Source organism: Populus euphratica, unplaced genomic scaffold (assembly GCF_000495115.2).
Source record: "Populus euphratica unplaced genomic scaffold, PopEup_1.0 scaffold220.1, whole genome shotgun sequence".
In the NCBI taxonomy this organism is placed as follows: domain Eukaryota; kingdom Viridiplantae; phylum Streptophyta; class Magnoliopsida; order Malpighiales; family Salicaceae; genus Populus; species Populus euphratica.
This window is the reverse complement of record NW_011500103.1, coordinates 343,826-362,123: the sequence shown is the minus strand read 5'-3', so window position 1 is coordinate 362,123 and position 18,298 is coordinate 343,826. Positions and strand designations below refer to the sequence as shown.

Sequence of the window (18,298 nt, the reverse complement as noted above, 5' to 3'; positions counted from 1 at the left end):
GGTCCAATCCAACGAGAGCACAATTTTTTAGGAAAAAGTTTCAAACGTGAATGATAAAAAAGGACTTTGTTTCCAACATGAAATTCCTTTCTTGTAAGCATTCGGTCATGAAGATTCTTAGTCTTTTCTTTGTAAATCCTTGCATTCTCATAAGCTTCATTTTGTTTTTCTCTCAACGTGGTGGCATTCCTTTTAGGTACCAAAAGGATAGACGCCACCCATTCACTGTCCGTGATGGGGGGAATGACTCCTGCATCATGAAGGATAATTTGTGAAGCTTGTAAAGCCAATGCTGATTCATGCACATTTTGGGGAACACATATATGCCTCTCTATCTCTTCTATCTTGGTAAAATCATAGTCATAGCTTAAAGCTATGCTTAATCCATCTTCGCTATCAAAATCACAAACCTGTTGCATACACTTATCAACTTGGTCATAACATATGATAGAATAAACATTGTTATAAGGATATGTCATTGCATCATGAAAATTGAATTCAATTTTTTCATCTCCTACCTCCATAGACAAGGTATCCTTACCACAATCAATCTTTGTGTTGGCAGTTTTCAAGAATGGTCTCCCAAACAATATAGGAGTGCTAGTTGATAAATCACAAGAATCATGTTCCATATCAAGAATATAAAAATCACATGGAATAACCAAATTATCAATCTTGACTAGGACATCCTCTATCACACCAAGTGGGTAAACCAAACTACGATCCGCAAGCTGTATTACAATGCTAGTTTTATGTAAAGGCTCAAGACTAAGAGAATCATAAACATGTTTAGGCATAACACTAATGGATGCACCTAAATCACATAAGGCTTTTTTAAAACTAGCATTACCAATAACACATGGGATAGTAAACGCATCTGGGTCCTTTAGCTTTAAAGGCATATTCTTTTGAACAACAGCAGACACAACTTCACCCATACTTACCATTTCATGACCTTTCAGTTTGAAAGCTCTCTTGGTAGTACACAACTCCTTCAAAAATTTGGCATACTTGGGAATTTGCTTGATAGCATCAAGCAAAGGAATGTTGAGTTCTACTTTCTTGAAAACCTCTAAAATATCTTTTTCTTTGTCCTCTTTCTTTGACCTAGAAGAACTAACAGGAAAGGGTGGAATTGCTTTAGAACTGGAATTTATTGAGTGAGGAGTTACCTTTGGAGTGTTGGTCAATGTTTTAGTTTGTGGAGAAAGATGTTTCTTCTTTGTATTCAATTCAGTTTCTATCTCTTCTTCTTTCTCCATCTCAATCTCTTTCAACCTTTTCTCTTCAAGTTCTGTCCCACTTCGCAACATGATCGCACTAACATTTTTTTTTGGATTCAATGCTTGGGAGGGCAATTTTCCATTCATTTGTGCCTCCAATTTCCTTACACTTGAAGCTACTTGCCCCATTTGCTTCTCCAAGTTGTGAATACTTGACCTTGTTTCCTGTTGAAAAGACATGACATTTTGTTGCAAGGTAACAGTATTAGAAGCCAAAGTTTTCATCATCTCACGAAGATCATCATTGGATGACGACCCCATAACATTGGAGTTTGTGAATTGAGGAGGTTGTCTTGCTTGATAATTTTGTTGGGGCTGAAATCCATTGGGATGGAATTGTCGGCCTTGATTGCCTTGTTGGGATGGGTTGCCATAGCGTAAGTTGGGATGATCTCTCCATCCGGGATTGTACGTGTTGGAAAAGGGATCATATTTACGCTGGGGTTGTCCGTTGAATGCTCCATCAATTGCATGAGCTTGTTCAATATAATCTTCTTGCATTGTTGGGCACATATCCGAAGCATGTCCTTGTAAGGAGCATATGCTACAAACTTTCACCTGCTGCACATTTCCACAAGCCAAAGAACGCACAAGAGAAGTAAGATCATTAACTTTATTCTCAATGTTAGAAATACTTACCTCATTTACTCGTTTGTTGGAGAAGTCTCCACGAGTGCCAAACTGTTTTGAGTTGGCTGCCATGTTTGAGATCAATTGGCGTGCAGCCTCAGGTGTCTTATCCACCAATACGCCTCCACTTGCAGCATCAATGATACTACGGTCAGTAGGCATTAATCCTTCATAGAAATATTGAATGAGCAACTGATCGGGTATTTGATGATGAGGACATTGAATGCACAGTTGCTCAAATCTTTCCCAATACTCGGAGAGTGTCTCTCCATGAGATTGCCGAATCCCACATATTTCTTTCCTTATGTTGGCAACTCGAGATGCTGGGAAATACTTCTCAAGGAAAATCTTCTTCATGGCATTCCAAGTTCCAATAGATCCTGGGAGAATAGAGAAAAGCCATGCCTTTGCTACCCCTTTTAAAGAGAAAGGGAAAGCTTTCAACTTAACCTGTTCTTCATCAACTCCATTCGGTTTCATGCCAACGCAAACCATATGGAACTCCTTGAGATGAGTATGTGGATCTTCTCCTACAAGACCATTAAATGTTGGTAACAAATGTATAAAACCATATTTGAGCTCAAAGTTTACATTATTGTCAATGTTTATGCATAGTGGCTGATTTTCCACATTAGGAGCAGCAAGCTCCTTGAGTGTTTGTTGTCGTGCAATAGCCATGGTGTTGAGGCGAGCTTCCTTTCTTAACCTACGTAAAGTGCTTTCTATTTCAAAATCAACCTGCACTTGAATTTGATTAGTAGAACAGGTCACAGGCATCAATTGCTAAGAAAATTCAAAAGAAAGAAACCACACAAGAGACGAAAAATAATACAAATTATATGAAAATCCAACGCTAGGAAACTAAAATTGCCTAAAAACCTTAGATAACAGAGGAATTTGGCCTCGAAATGGTAAGGTTAGTGGTTTCCACTAGTCTTGTTCAAAACATCATTTCCCTTCAGGAAACAAAAGGTCGAACCCTAATTCCACAAACAAATCTGTTTTGAACAGTATCGTTGCGGCAAGTGAACAGTACCGCCGCAAACAAATTTTTTTTTTTTTGTTTTTTTTTCTGAATAATAATAAATAATAATCACAACAAATAAAAATAACAGTACAAGCACAAGAATTAACTAGTATTCTAAATATTAAATTTTTGTGTACTATACAATATGAACTATGAAAGTGCCAAGCATTTGTTGTACCAAGTGTTATACAATATAAATCAAGATTAGTCATTTAACAAGCAAAGTATTAAAGAGTGAACAAGATAACAAATACAAAACATGTTAGTATCAAATATTAAAGTCCATATTAAGTTTACATTATACTTATTCTTACACCATTAGTGTAAACGTTTCATCATGACATAATAAACTTAGCTACACTTAATAAAAGAAAGAAAAATAAATAAAGAAAATAAGGACATAAATAAGATAAAAGTTAACTAAGTAAATGAAAGGAAATCATAAACATTACAAAAAATACAAAGAGAGAAAGCAAGAGCATGATCTTGATCTGGAAACCAAGATGCCTAAATGAATGGCAAATGCCTCCTTTTATAGGCCAAAATCTTTAAGGATCACTCCATCTTGATCTTAATTTTTCAAGAAATAAATGCAGTCGAGAATTATAAAGCAAGACTTTTTAACTAACATTGAATGTTTTTCTTAGTATTTTCTTGTCATGAAACTCTTTGATTCTTGCTTTATGAATTCTTGAATTTTCATATGCATCATTTCTTATTTCCTCAAGCTCATTTATTTGTAATTTTCACAGTTGACTAGCATCATCCAGATTTGAATTGAAAGCTTTAATAGCCCAATAAGCTTTATGTTCAAGTTCCGCATGCAAGTAACAAGGTTTTCCATAGACTAGTCTATAAGGTGACATACCTAATGATGTTTTATAAGCAATTCGATAAGCCCAAAGTGCATCATTAAGTCTTAAAGACCAGTCTTTCCTATTAGCGTTCATTGTTTTCTCCAAAATATGTTTGATCTCCCTATTAGCAAGCTCTACTTGTCCACTTGTTTGAGGGTGATAAGGGGTGGCAACTTTGTGTGTGATTCCATATTTCTTCATTAAAAACTCAAATGGCTTGTTGCAGAAATGTGTTCCACCATCACTTATTATGGCTTGAGGGACTCCAAATCGACTCAAAATATTTTCTTTCAAAAACTTTATCACTATTTTGTGATCATTGTTTCGACTTGGAATTGCCTCTATCCATTTTGAAACATAATCTACTACGACTAATATGTATAAGAAACCAAATGATGGAGGGAATGAACCCATGAAATCTATACCCCAACAATCAAAGATCCCAATGACAAGAATAGGATTTAAAGGCATCATGTGACGTTTTGAAATAGATCCTAACTTTTGACAATTCTCATAAGTCTTGCAAAATGCATGTGAGTTCTTGAACATGGTGGGCCAGTAAAATTCACTTTGTAAAATTTTTGCAGTTGTCTTTCTTGATTGGTGTGATGTCAGTTTTCGAATCTGTTGTCAATCTTGATAAGTGATCTGCAACAACATTTTCGCTGCCTTTCTTATATTTGATTGTGATATCAAATTCTTGAAGTAACAAAATCCACCGCACCAATCTAGCTTTAGAATCTTTCTTAGAAAGAAGATATTTCAATGCTGCATGATCACTAAAAACAACAACAGGTGAGCCAACAAGATAAGACCTGAATTTTTCACAAGCAAATACTACTGCAAGTAATTCTTTTTCAGTGGTGGTATAATTCATTTAAGCACTATTTAAAGTTTTACTTGCATAGTAAATTACATAAGGTTTCTTATCTTTTCTTTGTCCCAAAACAACACCTACGGCATAATCACTAGCATCATACATTATTTCAAAAGATAATGACCAATCGGGAGGTTGAATGATAGGAGCACAAGTAAGCAAGTTTTTAAGTTTAACAAAGGCTTATTCACAATGTTCAGTCCATTGAAAAATAGTATCCTTTGTTAGAAGGTTACTTAAAGGCTTAGAAATTACACTAAAATCTTTGATGAACCTTCTATAAAAACCAGCATGTCCTAGGAAAGATCTAACATCTTTAATAGATTTTGATGTTGGCAAGCTTGCAATTAACTCGATTTTAGATTTGTCAACCTCAATTCCTTTTGATGAAATAATGTGACCAAGTATAATGCCGTTTGTTACCATAAAGTGATATTTTTCCCAATTCAGCACAAGATTCTTCTCTTCATACCTCGTCAAAACCTTTTCTAAGTTAGTCAAACAATCATCAAATGAATCGCCAAAAATAGAAAAATCGTTTATGAAAATCTCAAGAAAATGTTCAATCATATCACTAAATATACTAAACATGCATCTTCGAAATATGACTGGTGCATTACATAATCCAAAAGGCATCCTTCGATATGCAAAAGTACCAAATGGACATGTGAAAGTAGTCTTCTCTTGATCTTCCAATGCAATTTCAATTTGGTTGTAACCCGAATAGCCATCTAGGAAACAGTAAAATTCATGACCTGCAACTCTTTCTAGTATTTGATCCATGAAAGGTAAAGGAAAATGATCTTTTCTAGTCATTGAATTAAGTTTCCTATAGCCAATGCACATGTGCCAACCAGTAACAGTTCTAGTGGGAATTAACTCATTGTTCTCATTTGTTATCACAGTGACTCCAGACTTCTTGGGTATAACTTGGGTAGGACTTACCCATTTGCTGTCAGAAATAGGATAAATGATTTCATTATCTAGAAGCTTAATGACTTTATTTTTCACTACTTCTTTCATATTAGGATTTAGCCTTCGTTGCATTTCCCTAGAGGGTTTAGCATTTTCCTCCAAATAAATTATGTGTGTACAAATCAAAGGACTAATTCCTTTTATATCAACTATGGTCCATCCTAATGCATTTTTGTGTATTTTCAGAGTTTGTAATAACTTACCTTCTTGATGTGCATTGAGTTTGGAAGAGATTATTACCGGAAATGTTTCATTTTCTCCCAAAAATGAGTATTTGAGATTGGATGGCAACGGCTTCAAATCAGGTTTGGGTGGTTGAACACTTGAAGGTATGGACTTAATTGATCGTGGTGGCAATTCCTCAATTTGTGTCCTCCAATTACTTGTCTTTGATTCTTCCTAAAAATAAATCATTTGTAAATCATCATATTCATCAATCTCAATTTCACTGGAAATTGATCATGAATTAATTTTTTAGTAAAGTCCACTTCCTGTAAATCATTATCATCTCCAGGTTGCTTGCAAATGTTGAAAATATAAAGTAGACCTAAATCTGAGATCTATAGCTCCAGATATGACCCAATTACCGAACAGTGTTTCGATTTGGATTGCACTGGTATCTCTTTTCTAAGTTTGGTCATCTCTTTGTCCTTTCAATTTCAGTTCTTAAATTCATCAATCAATCCTTTCATTTATGTGATAGGCCCGCATTTAAAATGAACATTTACCATAAATTAAAGGTATCTTATATTATTAGATATATTGTTATAAAACATGCTTTAGTTAAGGAGTTATTGATACTTCAAGTGGAAAATGATGACATAAAACCTTGATAAAAATGCACTTTTAAGTACTAATCACTCTGTCATCCTAGCAACAACAGTTTTGCAAATGGTTTATAAAATATAAAACACAGTTAGTTAATTGTTTTTTTAATATCAACTTCTAGCTTTTCTCCCTAACCAAAATAAGACATTATCCTCAATGTCCTAAGGTAGAAAGATAGAGTATAAAAGATATCACCTGAAACACCAAACACTAACAATCTTGAAACACACTTAAACAAATATAAGAAACAACAAAATATAAAATAATATACTATTAAGAAAACCAAAAGACACAAGAATTCACAAACAAAGGCTCAAATCCAATCTAAGCTCTTTTTACGGCTTTTCTTAGTTGACCAATTTACACGACTCATCGAGGGATCAATTACAGGAGTGAAAGATTATAGTTGGTCAATCAATTATTCAGCAGTAGCAGAGAAGATTATGATTTGTCATGCTAAAGATGTTAGAAATTCCTGTTCCATAGCATGATTAAGAAAAGACGACAATTTATCATAAAAATCATTAACATTTAACAGACCTATGGTTTTATGGTGAATGGTGAATGTGCAATTGAGCCCAAGACAAAATGTGAAAGATCTCTTCTAATGTACCCAGTCCAGCTGGTAAGGCAATGAAGGCATCAGCGTGTTTAAACATTGCATTCATTCGATCAGACATTGTGGAGACCTATAGTTCCTCTCCAATTATTTTTCCAATGATGTTCCTTTGTGCTAAAGCTTTAGGGACAACTCCCATAACTTGAATACCTCCTAAAAATGCAATTATTGACACTCCTTCTATTAACCCAAAGCTACCTCCCCCATACACTAAATGAATCTTTCTCTTAGCTAGTACCTAACCAAGATGATTTGTTAATTCTAAAAACTCTATTTCCTTCCCAGGACTGAATCCACCGAAAACACAAATGTTTCATATGTGATGACTTGAGGAACCTATCATTTCTACACATTTCTATATCTGTTGAATGTATGGGTTGAGTATAAATGAAGGCAGGGAAGAGAAGATTTTATAGATGAGAACTTGAAAATGCAATCATACCACCTATATATAGGCCAACTGAAGTCTCACTCTCTCTCTTTATATAGAAGTGTATATATATATTTGAAAAAAAATAACATATGTATGTATAGGTAGTTGTGATTCTAGCTCACACCTTCCCTTGATTTTACATGCAGGAACTGTTTAAACACCCTTTATGGGTTGAGAATAGGCTTCCCATCCAGTTTTCTCAAAAACTGGCAAATATGGTCCTTTTCAGTTAGATTCCTAAGACTATATTGAGCATGTTCTTTATGGAATAGTGGCTATAAATCATGAATTGCACGATGCACATCTTCACTAGAATGCATCTCAAGAGTCAATAGAAGATTATCTAAAGCCCCCTTACTCAAGCCACCCTTAATTAATTGTATTTTATCTTCACAGTTTACAGATACCATTCTTAAGGAATGACATGTTGCATTACAAGTCCATCTGGGACTTTTACCTATTCCAGGCATGTATGAAATGAAACAATTAGAGGACTCACCTGATAATCGGACCTTTGCTTCAATCAACCAATGAATATCTTCAGGAATTCCATGATTCATTAACAACCTCAATTTTACACAATGGTAAATTTTTATAATCGCATTCTGAGGCAGAACGGGAAAATACTTTTTAAATTTTTCAAGAATGGTATCCGTTTTCAAATGAAAATTGGAGGAGAGAGTCAAAGAAAGGGGAAAGAGCAAACAATTGTACAAATATATACACAGATATCAGTTATTATCAGAAACTAAAAGAACCGACTTATGTCACGAAGTACCATTATCCGTCATTTGACCAAGGTAAGAGAGATTAGCAAAACAAAAGTTTCACCAAAATGAAACACAAACCAATGTGAGAAAAAAAAAATCAATCTTTATATACAAGATCACTCAATTCAATAGAGTCATTTTCAACTGAAAAATTATCAAAGTAAACTTTCAAACTATGTCCACTTACCTTGAAAACATTGTCATTCTTTAGATTCTTGATATCACAAGACCCATATGGATACACATGTTTCACAATAAAAGGTCCACTCCATCTTGATCTTAGTTTTTCAGGAAATAAAGAGAGTCTAGAATTATAAAGTAAGACATTTTTACCAACATTAAATGTTTTTCTCAGTATTTTCTTGTCATAAAACTCTTTAATTCTTGCTTTATGAATTCTTGAATTTTTATATGCATCATTTCTTATTTCCTCAAACTCATTTATTTGTAATTTTTGCAGTTGACTAGCATGATCAAGGTTTGAATTAAAAGCTTTAATAGCCCAATAAGCTTTATGTTTAAGTTCAACAGGCAATTGACAAGGTTTTTCATAGACTAGTCTATAAAGTGATATAACTAATGATATTTTATAAGCAGTTCGATAAGCGCAAAGTGCATCATTAAGTCTTAAAGACAAGTCTTTCCTATTAGGGTTCACTGTTTTCTCCAACATCTGTTTGATCTCCCTATTAGCAAGCTCTACTTGTCCACTTATCTGAAGGTAATTCATTAGTACTTGAACTAAAATTGAAAGGATAAAGAGATGACTAAACTTAAAAAAGAGATGCTGGTGCAGTCCAAACCGGAACACTGTTTGGTAATTAGGTTATATCTAGAGCTGTGATCTCGGATTTAGGTTTACTTTATATGGATGGAAAGGTAAGACATAGGCCTACAACTTTTATGAGCCCAAGATTTAAAAAGGTCATTTTCAGGTCCAAATTATAGCAGCAACAAAGAAGTTTGAATCTGTCTTGCAGCCCGAACACTGTTTAGTATTTGACCCATATATGGAGTTCTAGATATCCAAATGACCTCTATTTTTTGTCATGGAATACTGAGATAATTTCCTATAACTTTCATGTTTTCAAGTGGTTTCAATTATGATGTTATTAGTGACATTTTGGGTAGATAAGAGAAGATAAAGATTGTCACAAAGTCAAGAGTTGGCCACCCACTCATCAATTAGTCATCAAATCAATAGTTCCTAATTTTAGCCTATAAAAGGAGGCATTTGCCATGCATTTAAGCATCTTGGTGTCCATATCAAGATCATTCTCTTACTTTCTTTCTTTGTATTTTTGTAATGCTTAAGTTTTGCTTTCATTAATATCTTGTTCATGCCTGTTATTTTATTTCCATTACTTAGTTAAATTTTATCTTATTTATGTTTTTATTTTGTTTATTTATGTTTCTTTTTGTTTATTTATGTTTCTTTCTTTCATTATGTTCAACTAAGTTTATTATGTCAAGGTGAAAAGGTTACACTAATGGTGTAAGCATAAGTATAATATAAACTCAACATGGACCTTAATGTTTGATACTAACATATTTTGTATTTGTTATCTTGTTCACTCTTTAATACTTTTCTTGTTAAATGACTAATCTAGATTTATGTTGTATAACATTTGGTACAACAAATACTTAGCAGTTTCATAGCTCAATCGTATGGTATAACCTATACCTGTGCTATGAAAGGAACTTGATTTGTTGTTAAGATAAGTTATAATCATGAATACCTAATGAGATTTACAAGTATTAGCATTAATCGAATAAGGTAACTAATGTAATCATGTTAATAATTTGTAATCTAATTGGAACCTCCTTTGTGTGTGGTTTTCAATTGAATAATAAGAATTTATATTATACTTGTAACAACCAAGCTTTTCAAGCCCCAAAACAATAGAATTTTTTTTTCTTGACACATATCATGTCGATAATTTGCAAACCTGTTTCCTCACATCATCAAAATGCAATCCATACATCAACAACATTCAACATTTCATTTAAAAGGGAATTTTACATCAACACATAATATTATCTTTGCATACTTAGAAGTTTATATTATAATATACATACATAGACATGAGTTTGCATTTCTATCCTACTAATAATCACCATGAATTTAAACAAAAGAGTTCAATAAAAGTTATACATTTAATACATTGATCCATACAAAATACATCGTGATTCAGGATGCAACTACATAATTCCTTGGAAAAGTAGGTTCCCGTGTATCGGGTTTCCTAGGCATCTCGTTGATGTGATGTCCCTGTTGTAGTGCAAAACATTTAAGAGAATGCAATTGCTTATTAGTAATAATGATAATTATATGGTCTGGCAAAAAAATGAAACATTAACATTATTCCATGGTTGATGCATGATATTTATAGTTTCTTCATGTACATAGTATACACAATTTATAGTACATATAGATGCACTAATTCTTGTAATCAACCATAATCTTAAATCCAGTTATCCTCTTAAGGCATCATTTGTTGAGGTTAACCGTTCACTCACCCCAATCATCCACATCGAATGCCTTTAGCCGAAGCTAATCAATCATTTGTCCCGGTCATCCCTTTGGATGCCATTAGCAGAGGCTAATCATTCCTTTGTCTCGGTCATCCATTCGGATACCATTAGCCGAGGCTAAACAGTCGTTTGTCCCGGTCATCCCTTTGGATGCCATTAGCCGAGGCTAAACAGTCGTTTGTCCGGAAGGGATACATTAGCCGAGGCTAAACAGTCATTTGTCTCAATCATCCCTTTGGATGCCATTAGCCGAGACTAATCATTCCTTTATCCCGGTCATCCATTCGGATGCCATTAGCCGAGGCTAATCAATCCTTTGTCCCGGTTATCCATTCGAATGTCATTAGCCGAAGCTAATCAACCATTTGACAACATTTAAATGTTTGACAATCAGATATCTATTCTGACCCAATATGGTAACATTCATGTTAAAGTATCGCATTATTTAACGTATGAAAAAGGAAAGTGGAAGTCACCTACCAGCTCCACCTGTGGTTTGTTCTTGTCTTGATGATGATCCAATCCCGACCGCACCACCTAAGACATCAATGGTCACAAATCAGTACATTTGTATTTTTGAATCACATTCGTCACCACACTTATTTCAAGAGTTCATATGTTCACATTCAAGTGTTCTATATTTTATACCATCATACCATGAAATTGTTACTAGCATTTAAGTCATTTCTGCCTAGGAGGCTTATTGTAGAAATCGGCAGTGAGAACTGTTTCGCTGTAGGCTGCCAATTCGGCGACAACAACTGTTTGGCTGCTGGCAGCCAATTCGGCAGCGAAAACTGTTTCGCTGCTGGCGCCACTATTTCGATAGCAGATGCTAACTCATAACAGACAACTTAATTTCGGCAGCGAATCATAATTTCGCTACAACCAACTCAACTTCAATGGCGAATCACAAATTCGCTGTAGAACATGAAACTCGGCAGCGAATGTTAATTTGTTGTAAACAACTCAACTTCAATAGCGATTTGCTGCAGCCGACACAGTTTCAGTAGCGAATCACAATTTCGCTGCAGACCATATAATTCGGTAACAAATGCTAATTCGCTGCAGAAAACTCAATTTTGTCAGCGAATATTAATTCACTATAGCCGACATAGTTTCGGCAACGAATGCTAATTTGCTGCGGCCAACACAATTTCGATAGCAAATCAAAATTTTGCTGCAGAACACACAATTCTGACGCGAATGCTGATTCACTACAGAAGACTTAGTTTCGGCAGTGAATGCTAATTCGCTGCACCCGACACATTTTCGGTAGCGAGTCAAAATTTCACTGTAGAACACACAATTCGACAGCGAATTCTAATTCATTGTAGAAGAATCAATTTCGACAGCGAATACCAATTCGCTGCAGCCGGCATAGTTTCAATAGCGAATCAAAACTTTGTTGCAGAACACACAATTCTGCAGCGAAGCTGATTCGTTGTAGAAGACTCAATTTTGGTAGCAAATGTTAATTCGCTGCAGTCGACACATTGTCGGCGGCGAATCAAAATTTTGCTGCAAAACACACAATTCGGCAGTGAATTCTAACTCGCATCAAAAGACTCAATTTTGGCAGCGAATACTAATTCGCTATAGCCAACACAGTTTCAACAGCGAATCGAAATTTTGCTACAGAACACACAATTCCGCAGTAAATGCTTATTCGCTAGAGAAGACTCGGTTTTGGCAGCGAATGCTAATTCGTCGCAACCAACACATTTTTGGCAGCGAATCAAAATTTCACTGCAAAACACAATTCGATAGTGAATTCTAATTCGCTGCAGAAGACTCAATTTTAGAGGGAATACTAATTCGCTACAACCGACACAGTTTCAACAGCACATTGAAATTTTGCTGCAGAACACGTAATTTTGCAGCGAATGCTGATTCGCTACAGAAGACTCGGTTTTGGCAGAGAATGCTAATTCGTTGCAGCCGACACATTTTTGGCAGCGAATCAAAATTTCATTGCAGAACACACAATTCAGCAGTGAATTCTAATTCACTGCAGAAAACTCCATTTTAGCAATGAATAATAATTCGCTGCAGCCAACATAGTTTCGGTAGTGAATCAAAATTTTGTTACATAACACACAATTCTGCAACGAATGCTGATTCGCTGCAGAAGACTTAGTTTCAACAGCGAATGCTAATTCACTGCAGCCAATATATTTTTGGCAACGAATCAAAATTTCACTGTATAACACCCAATTCGACAGTGAATTCTAATTTGCTGCAGAAGACTCAATTTCAGCAGCGAATACTAATTCGTTGCAGAACACACACATTGAAAACCATCAATTATAAAATGTATCTTTCAATCATTCCAGCATAATACACACATTGAAACTATCCATTCCAGCACATAATCCTTCAACCAATCCCAGTAGAACACACATATTGCATACCGGCCAACCCTATAGTTAAAGCCAGCCCTCTACTATGATTTGTTGTTTCTATTTTATTCATTTTTCTTTGTTATATGTTCTGAAATTGGCCTCATTTTGTTTCTATTTTCCTTGTCTGCTTAGTTAATTTCTATTTTGTTCATAGCTAGCTTAGGTCCTAGGTCAATTTTCTTAGGGTTTTTCTTCTTCATTTCCTGTTCTGGATCTTAAAGAGAAGAGGAAGGGAGTTTCATGACCCATACCTTTTGAATCTAGCTAGGTTTGAGGAAGGTTTGACAGTGTTCTTCCTCCTCTCCCGCTGGTTCTCTTCCTTCTTCTTCCTCTCACGCTGGTTCCTTTTTCCTTTCTCTCTAGGTAGCTATCCGATCTTCTCTCAAGGTCTTCTTTCTCTCCCTCACACGTTCACAAGGCTTAGGTTTCTGTTGGGGAGGAGAAAGGGAAGAGTAACGTGTAATTGGACATACAGCTGCAAACAACTTTGAGAAGAGCTAGGGTTACCTTCTCTCTCCTCCTTATATTTATACTCCCCATTAAATGTGGGTGTTTGAGGGTTGGTTTAGATGTGTTATTATCCTTGTTTTGGTCTATCTAAAACCAATTTTACCCCTCCCTCTCAGCTCCTTAAGTTAATTATTATTATTTTATTTTTTTAAGATAAAAATTGCATCGCTGCCGGTGCAGAAATCGACAGCGAAAACTGCTTCGCTACCGATCGAGAAATCGACAGAGAAAACTGAGTCATCAGTTCTGTCTATATATATATATATATTTCTTTTGGGTGTTTACAATACTTGTTTGACATACCATAAGTGGATCCTCTAACCTTGACATTTGTTGTTATCATTGTTTAATCCTTACATTAATATATATATATATATATATATTTCTTTTGGGTGTTTACAATACTTGTTTGACATACCATAAGTGGATCCTCTAACCTTGACATTTGTTGTTATCATTGTTTAATCCTTACATTAATATATATATATATATATATATTTCTTTTGGGTGTTTACAATACTTGTTTGACATACCATAAGTGGATCCTTTAACCTTGACATTTGTTGTTATCATTGTTTAATCCTTACATTAATATATATATATATATATATATTTCTTTTGGGTGTTTACAATACTTGTTTGACATACCATAAGTGGATCCTTTAACCTTGACATTTGTTGTTATCATTGTTTAATCCTTACATTAATCTTCCATATTCTTCTTCTTCTTCTTCTTCTTTTTCTTCTTCTTCTATTATTATTATTATTATTACTAGTACTACTATTACTATTATTGTTGTTGTTGTTGTTGTTGTTCTTATTATTGTTGTTGTGTTATTGTTATCTATAATTTATACAATTAACCTCCTTATAGGTCAACCCCGGTCTTGTTGGGTTATTTATTACTTCAACACTCCTACACTTTGGAGAAGAAATCAATCTTCTGGTCATGTCGTAATAAGGGGTGACAACTTTGTGTGTGATTCTATATTTCTTCATTAAAGACTCAAATGACTTGTTGCAGAAATATGTTCCACCATCACTTATCATGGCTCGAAGGATTCTAAATCGACTCAAAATATTTTCTTTCAAAAACTTTATCACTATTTTGTGATCATAGTTTTGACTTAGAATTGCCTCTATCAATTTTGAAACATAATCTACTGTGACTAATATGTACAAGAAACCAAACAATAGAGAAAATAGACCCATGAAATCTATACCCCAATAATCAAAGATCTTAATGACAAGAATAGGATTTAAAGGCATCATTTGAAATTTTAACATAGATCCCAACTTTTGATAATTTTCACAAGTCTTGCAGAATACATGTGAGTCCTTGAACATGGTGGGCCAGTAAAATCCACATTGTATGATTTTTGCAATTGACTTTCTTGATGAGAAATGGCTCCCACATGCCTCAGAATGATAAAATTTAATTACACTACTTACCTCATTATCCGAAATGCATCTTTGAAATATTTAATCAGGACAATATTTGAATAAATAAAAGTCATCCCAATAAAAGTTCTTCACCTTGTTCAAGAACTTTCTTTTATCTTCAGTACTCTAATAAGCTAGCAATTGTCCTGAAACAAGAAAATTGACAATATTAGCAAATTGAGGCAATGTAAAAATAGAAAGTAAAGATTCATCAGAAAAGTAGTCATCGATTGGTGTGATGTCAGCTTTTGAATCTATTGTCAATCATAACAAATGATCTGCGACAACATTTTTTGGTGCCTTTCTTATCTTTGATTGTGATATCAAATTCTTGAAGTAATAAAATTCATCACACCAATCTAGCCTTATTATCTTTCTTAGATATTTCAATGCTTCATGATCACTAATAACAAGAACAGGTGAGCCAACAAAATAAGACCTGGATTTTTCATATGCAAATACTACTACAAATAATTCTTTTTCGATGGTGGTATAATTCATTTAAGTACTATTTAAAGTTTTACTTGCATAGTAAATCACATAAGATTTCTTATCTTTTCTTTGTCCCAAAACAACACCCATAACATAATCACTAGCATCATACAATATTTCAAAAGGTAATAACCAATCAGGAGGTTGAATAATAGGAGCAAAAGTAAGCAAGTTTTTAAGTTTAACAAAGACTTCTTCATAATGTTCAGTCCATTCAAAAATATTATCCTTTGTTTGAAGGTTACTTAAAGGCTTAGATATTACAATAAAATCTTTGATGAACATTTTATAAAAACCAACATGTCCAAATAATGATCTAACATCTTTAATAGATTTTAGTGTTGGCAAGTTAGCAATTAACTTGATTTTAGATTTGTCAACCTCAATTTCTTTTGATGAAACAATGTGACCAAGTACAATGTCGTTTGTTACTATAAAATGATATTTTTTTCAATTCAGTACAAGATACTTCTCTACACACTTGCTCAGAATCTTTTCTAAGTTAGTCAAATAATCATCATATGAATCATAAAAAATAAAAAAAAATCATCCATAAAAATCTCAAGAAAATGTTCAACCATATCACTAAATATACTAAGGATGCATCTTTGAAACGTGGCTAGTGCATTACATAATCCAAAAGGCATCCTTTGATATGCAAAAATACCAAATGGACATGTGAAAGTAGTCTTCTCTTGATCTTTCAATGCAATTTCAATTTGTTATAACATGAATAACCATTTAGGAAACAATAAAATTCATGACCTCAACTCTTTCTAGGATTTGGTCCATGAAAGGTAAAGAAAAATGATATTTTCTAGTCATTGAATTAAGTTTTCTATAGTCAATGCACATGCACCACCTAGTAATTGTCTAAGTTAGAATTAACTTATTTTTCTGATTTTTTATCACAATGACTCCAGACTTCTTGAGTACAACTTGGGTAAGACTTACTCATTTGCTGTCAGAAATAGGATAAATGATACCATTATTGACACGACCAAAAGATTGATGTCTTCTCCCAAGTGCAGGAGTGTCAAAGTAATAAATAACCCGGCAAGACCGGGGTCGAACTACAGGGAGGTTAATTATACAAATTATAAATAACAACAACAACAACAAAAATAGTAATAACAACAATAATAGTAGTAATACTAATATTAATAGTAATAAGAATACTAATAATAATAATAATAATATCAATATTAATAGTAGTAGTAATATTAGTAGTAGTAATATTAGTAGTAGTAGTAGTAGTAGTAGTAGTAGTAGTAATAGAATAAGAAGAAGAAGAAGAAGAAGTTGATGATAACTTTGAGATGGAAGATTAACGTAAAGATTAAACAATGATAACAACAAATGTCAAGGTTAGAGGTTTCACTAATGGTATGTCAAACAAGTATAGTATAAACTCTTATTATTCAATTGGAAACCACATACAAAGGAGGTTTCAATCATATTACAAATTGTTAACATGATTACATTAGTTATCTTATTCGATTAATGCTAATACTTGTAAATCTCATTAGGCATTCATGATTATAACTTATGTTAACAACAAATCAAGTTCTTTTCATAGCTCAGGTGTCGGTTATACCATACAGTATGGGCTATAAGAGTGCGAAGTATTTGTTGTACCAAGTGTTATACAACATAAATCTAGATTAGTCATTTAACAAGCAAAGTGTTAAAGAGTGAACAAGATAACAAATATAAAACATGTTAGTATCAAACATTAAAATCCATATTAAGTTTATACAGATAACAAATATAAAACATGTTAGTATCAAACATTAAAGTCCATATTGAGTTTACACTATACTTATTCTTACACCATTAGTGTAAGCTTTTCACCTTGACATAATAAACTTAGCTAGACATAATGGAAGAAAAAAAATAGATAAACAAAATAAGAACATAAATAAGATAAGAGTTAGCTAAGTAAAGGAAATGAAATGAAAGGCATAAACTTGATGTTAATGAAAGCAAAGCATAAACATTACAAAAAATACAAAGAGAGAAAGCAAGAGCATGATCTTGATCTGGAAACCAAGATGTCTAAATGCATGGTGACACGATGAAAAGATTAATGCCTTCTCCCATGTGCAGGAGTGTCAAAGTAATAAATAACCCAGCAAGATCGGGGTCGAACCATAGGAAGGTTAATTGTATAAATTATAGATGACAATAATACAACAACAACAACAACAATAATAATAGTAATATCAATAATAATAATAATAATAATAATAAATAAATAAAAAGAAGAAGAAGATGATGAGAACTTTGAGATGGAATATTAATGTAAGGATTAAACAATGATAATAATAAATGTCAAGGTTAGAGGTTTCACTAATGGTATGTCAAACAAGTATAGTATAAACTCTTATTATTTAATTAGAAACCACATACAAAGGAGGTTTCAGTCAAATTATAAATTATTAACATGATCACATCAGTTATCTTATTCGATTAATGCTAATACTTGTAAATCTCATCACGCATTCATGATTCTAACTTATGTTAACAACAAATTAAGTTCCTTTCATAGCTCAGGTGTCGGTTATACCATACAGTATGGGCTATGAGAGTGCCAAGTATTTGTTATACCAAG

General features: G+C 33.6%; 1 long non-coding RNA gene across 1 annotated transcript in view; it reads left to right on the top strand.

The window, feature by feature from the left end:
- The first annotated feature begins 4,472 nt into the window (after positions 1–4,472).
- Positions 4,473–18,298, top strand: part of LOC105109545 (uncharacterized) — a 23,931-nt gene continuing 10,105 nt past the window's right edge. The window contains exons 1-2 of the long non-coding RNA XR_839279.1: positions 4,473–4,483; positions 5,589–5,597. This is a non-coding gene — a long non-coding RNA (uncharacterized LOC105109545). The remainder of the gene's footprint in view (positions 4,484–5,588; positions 5,598–18,298) is intronic.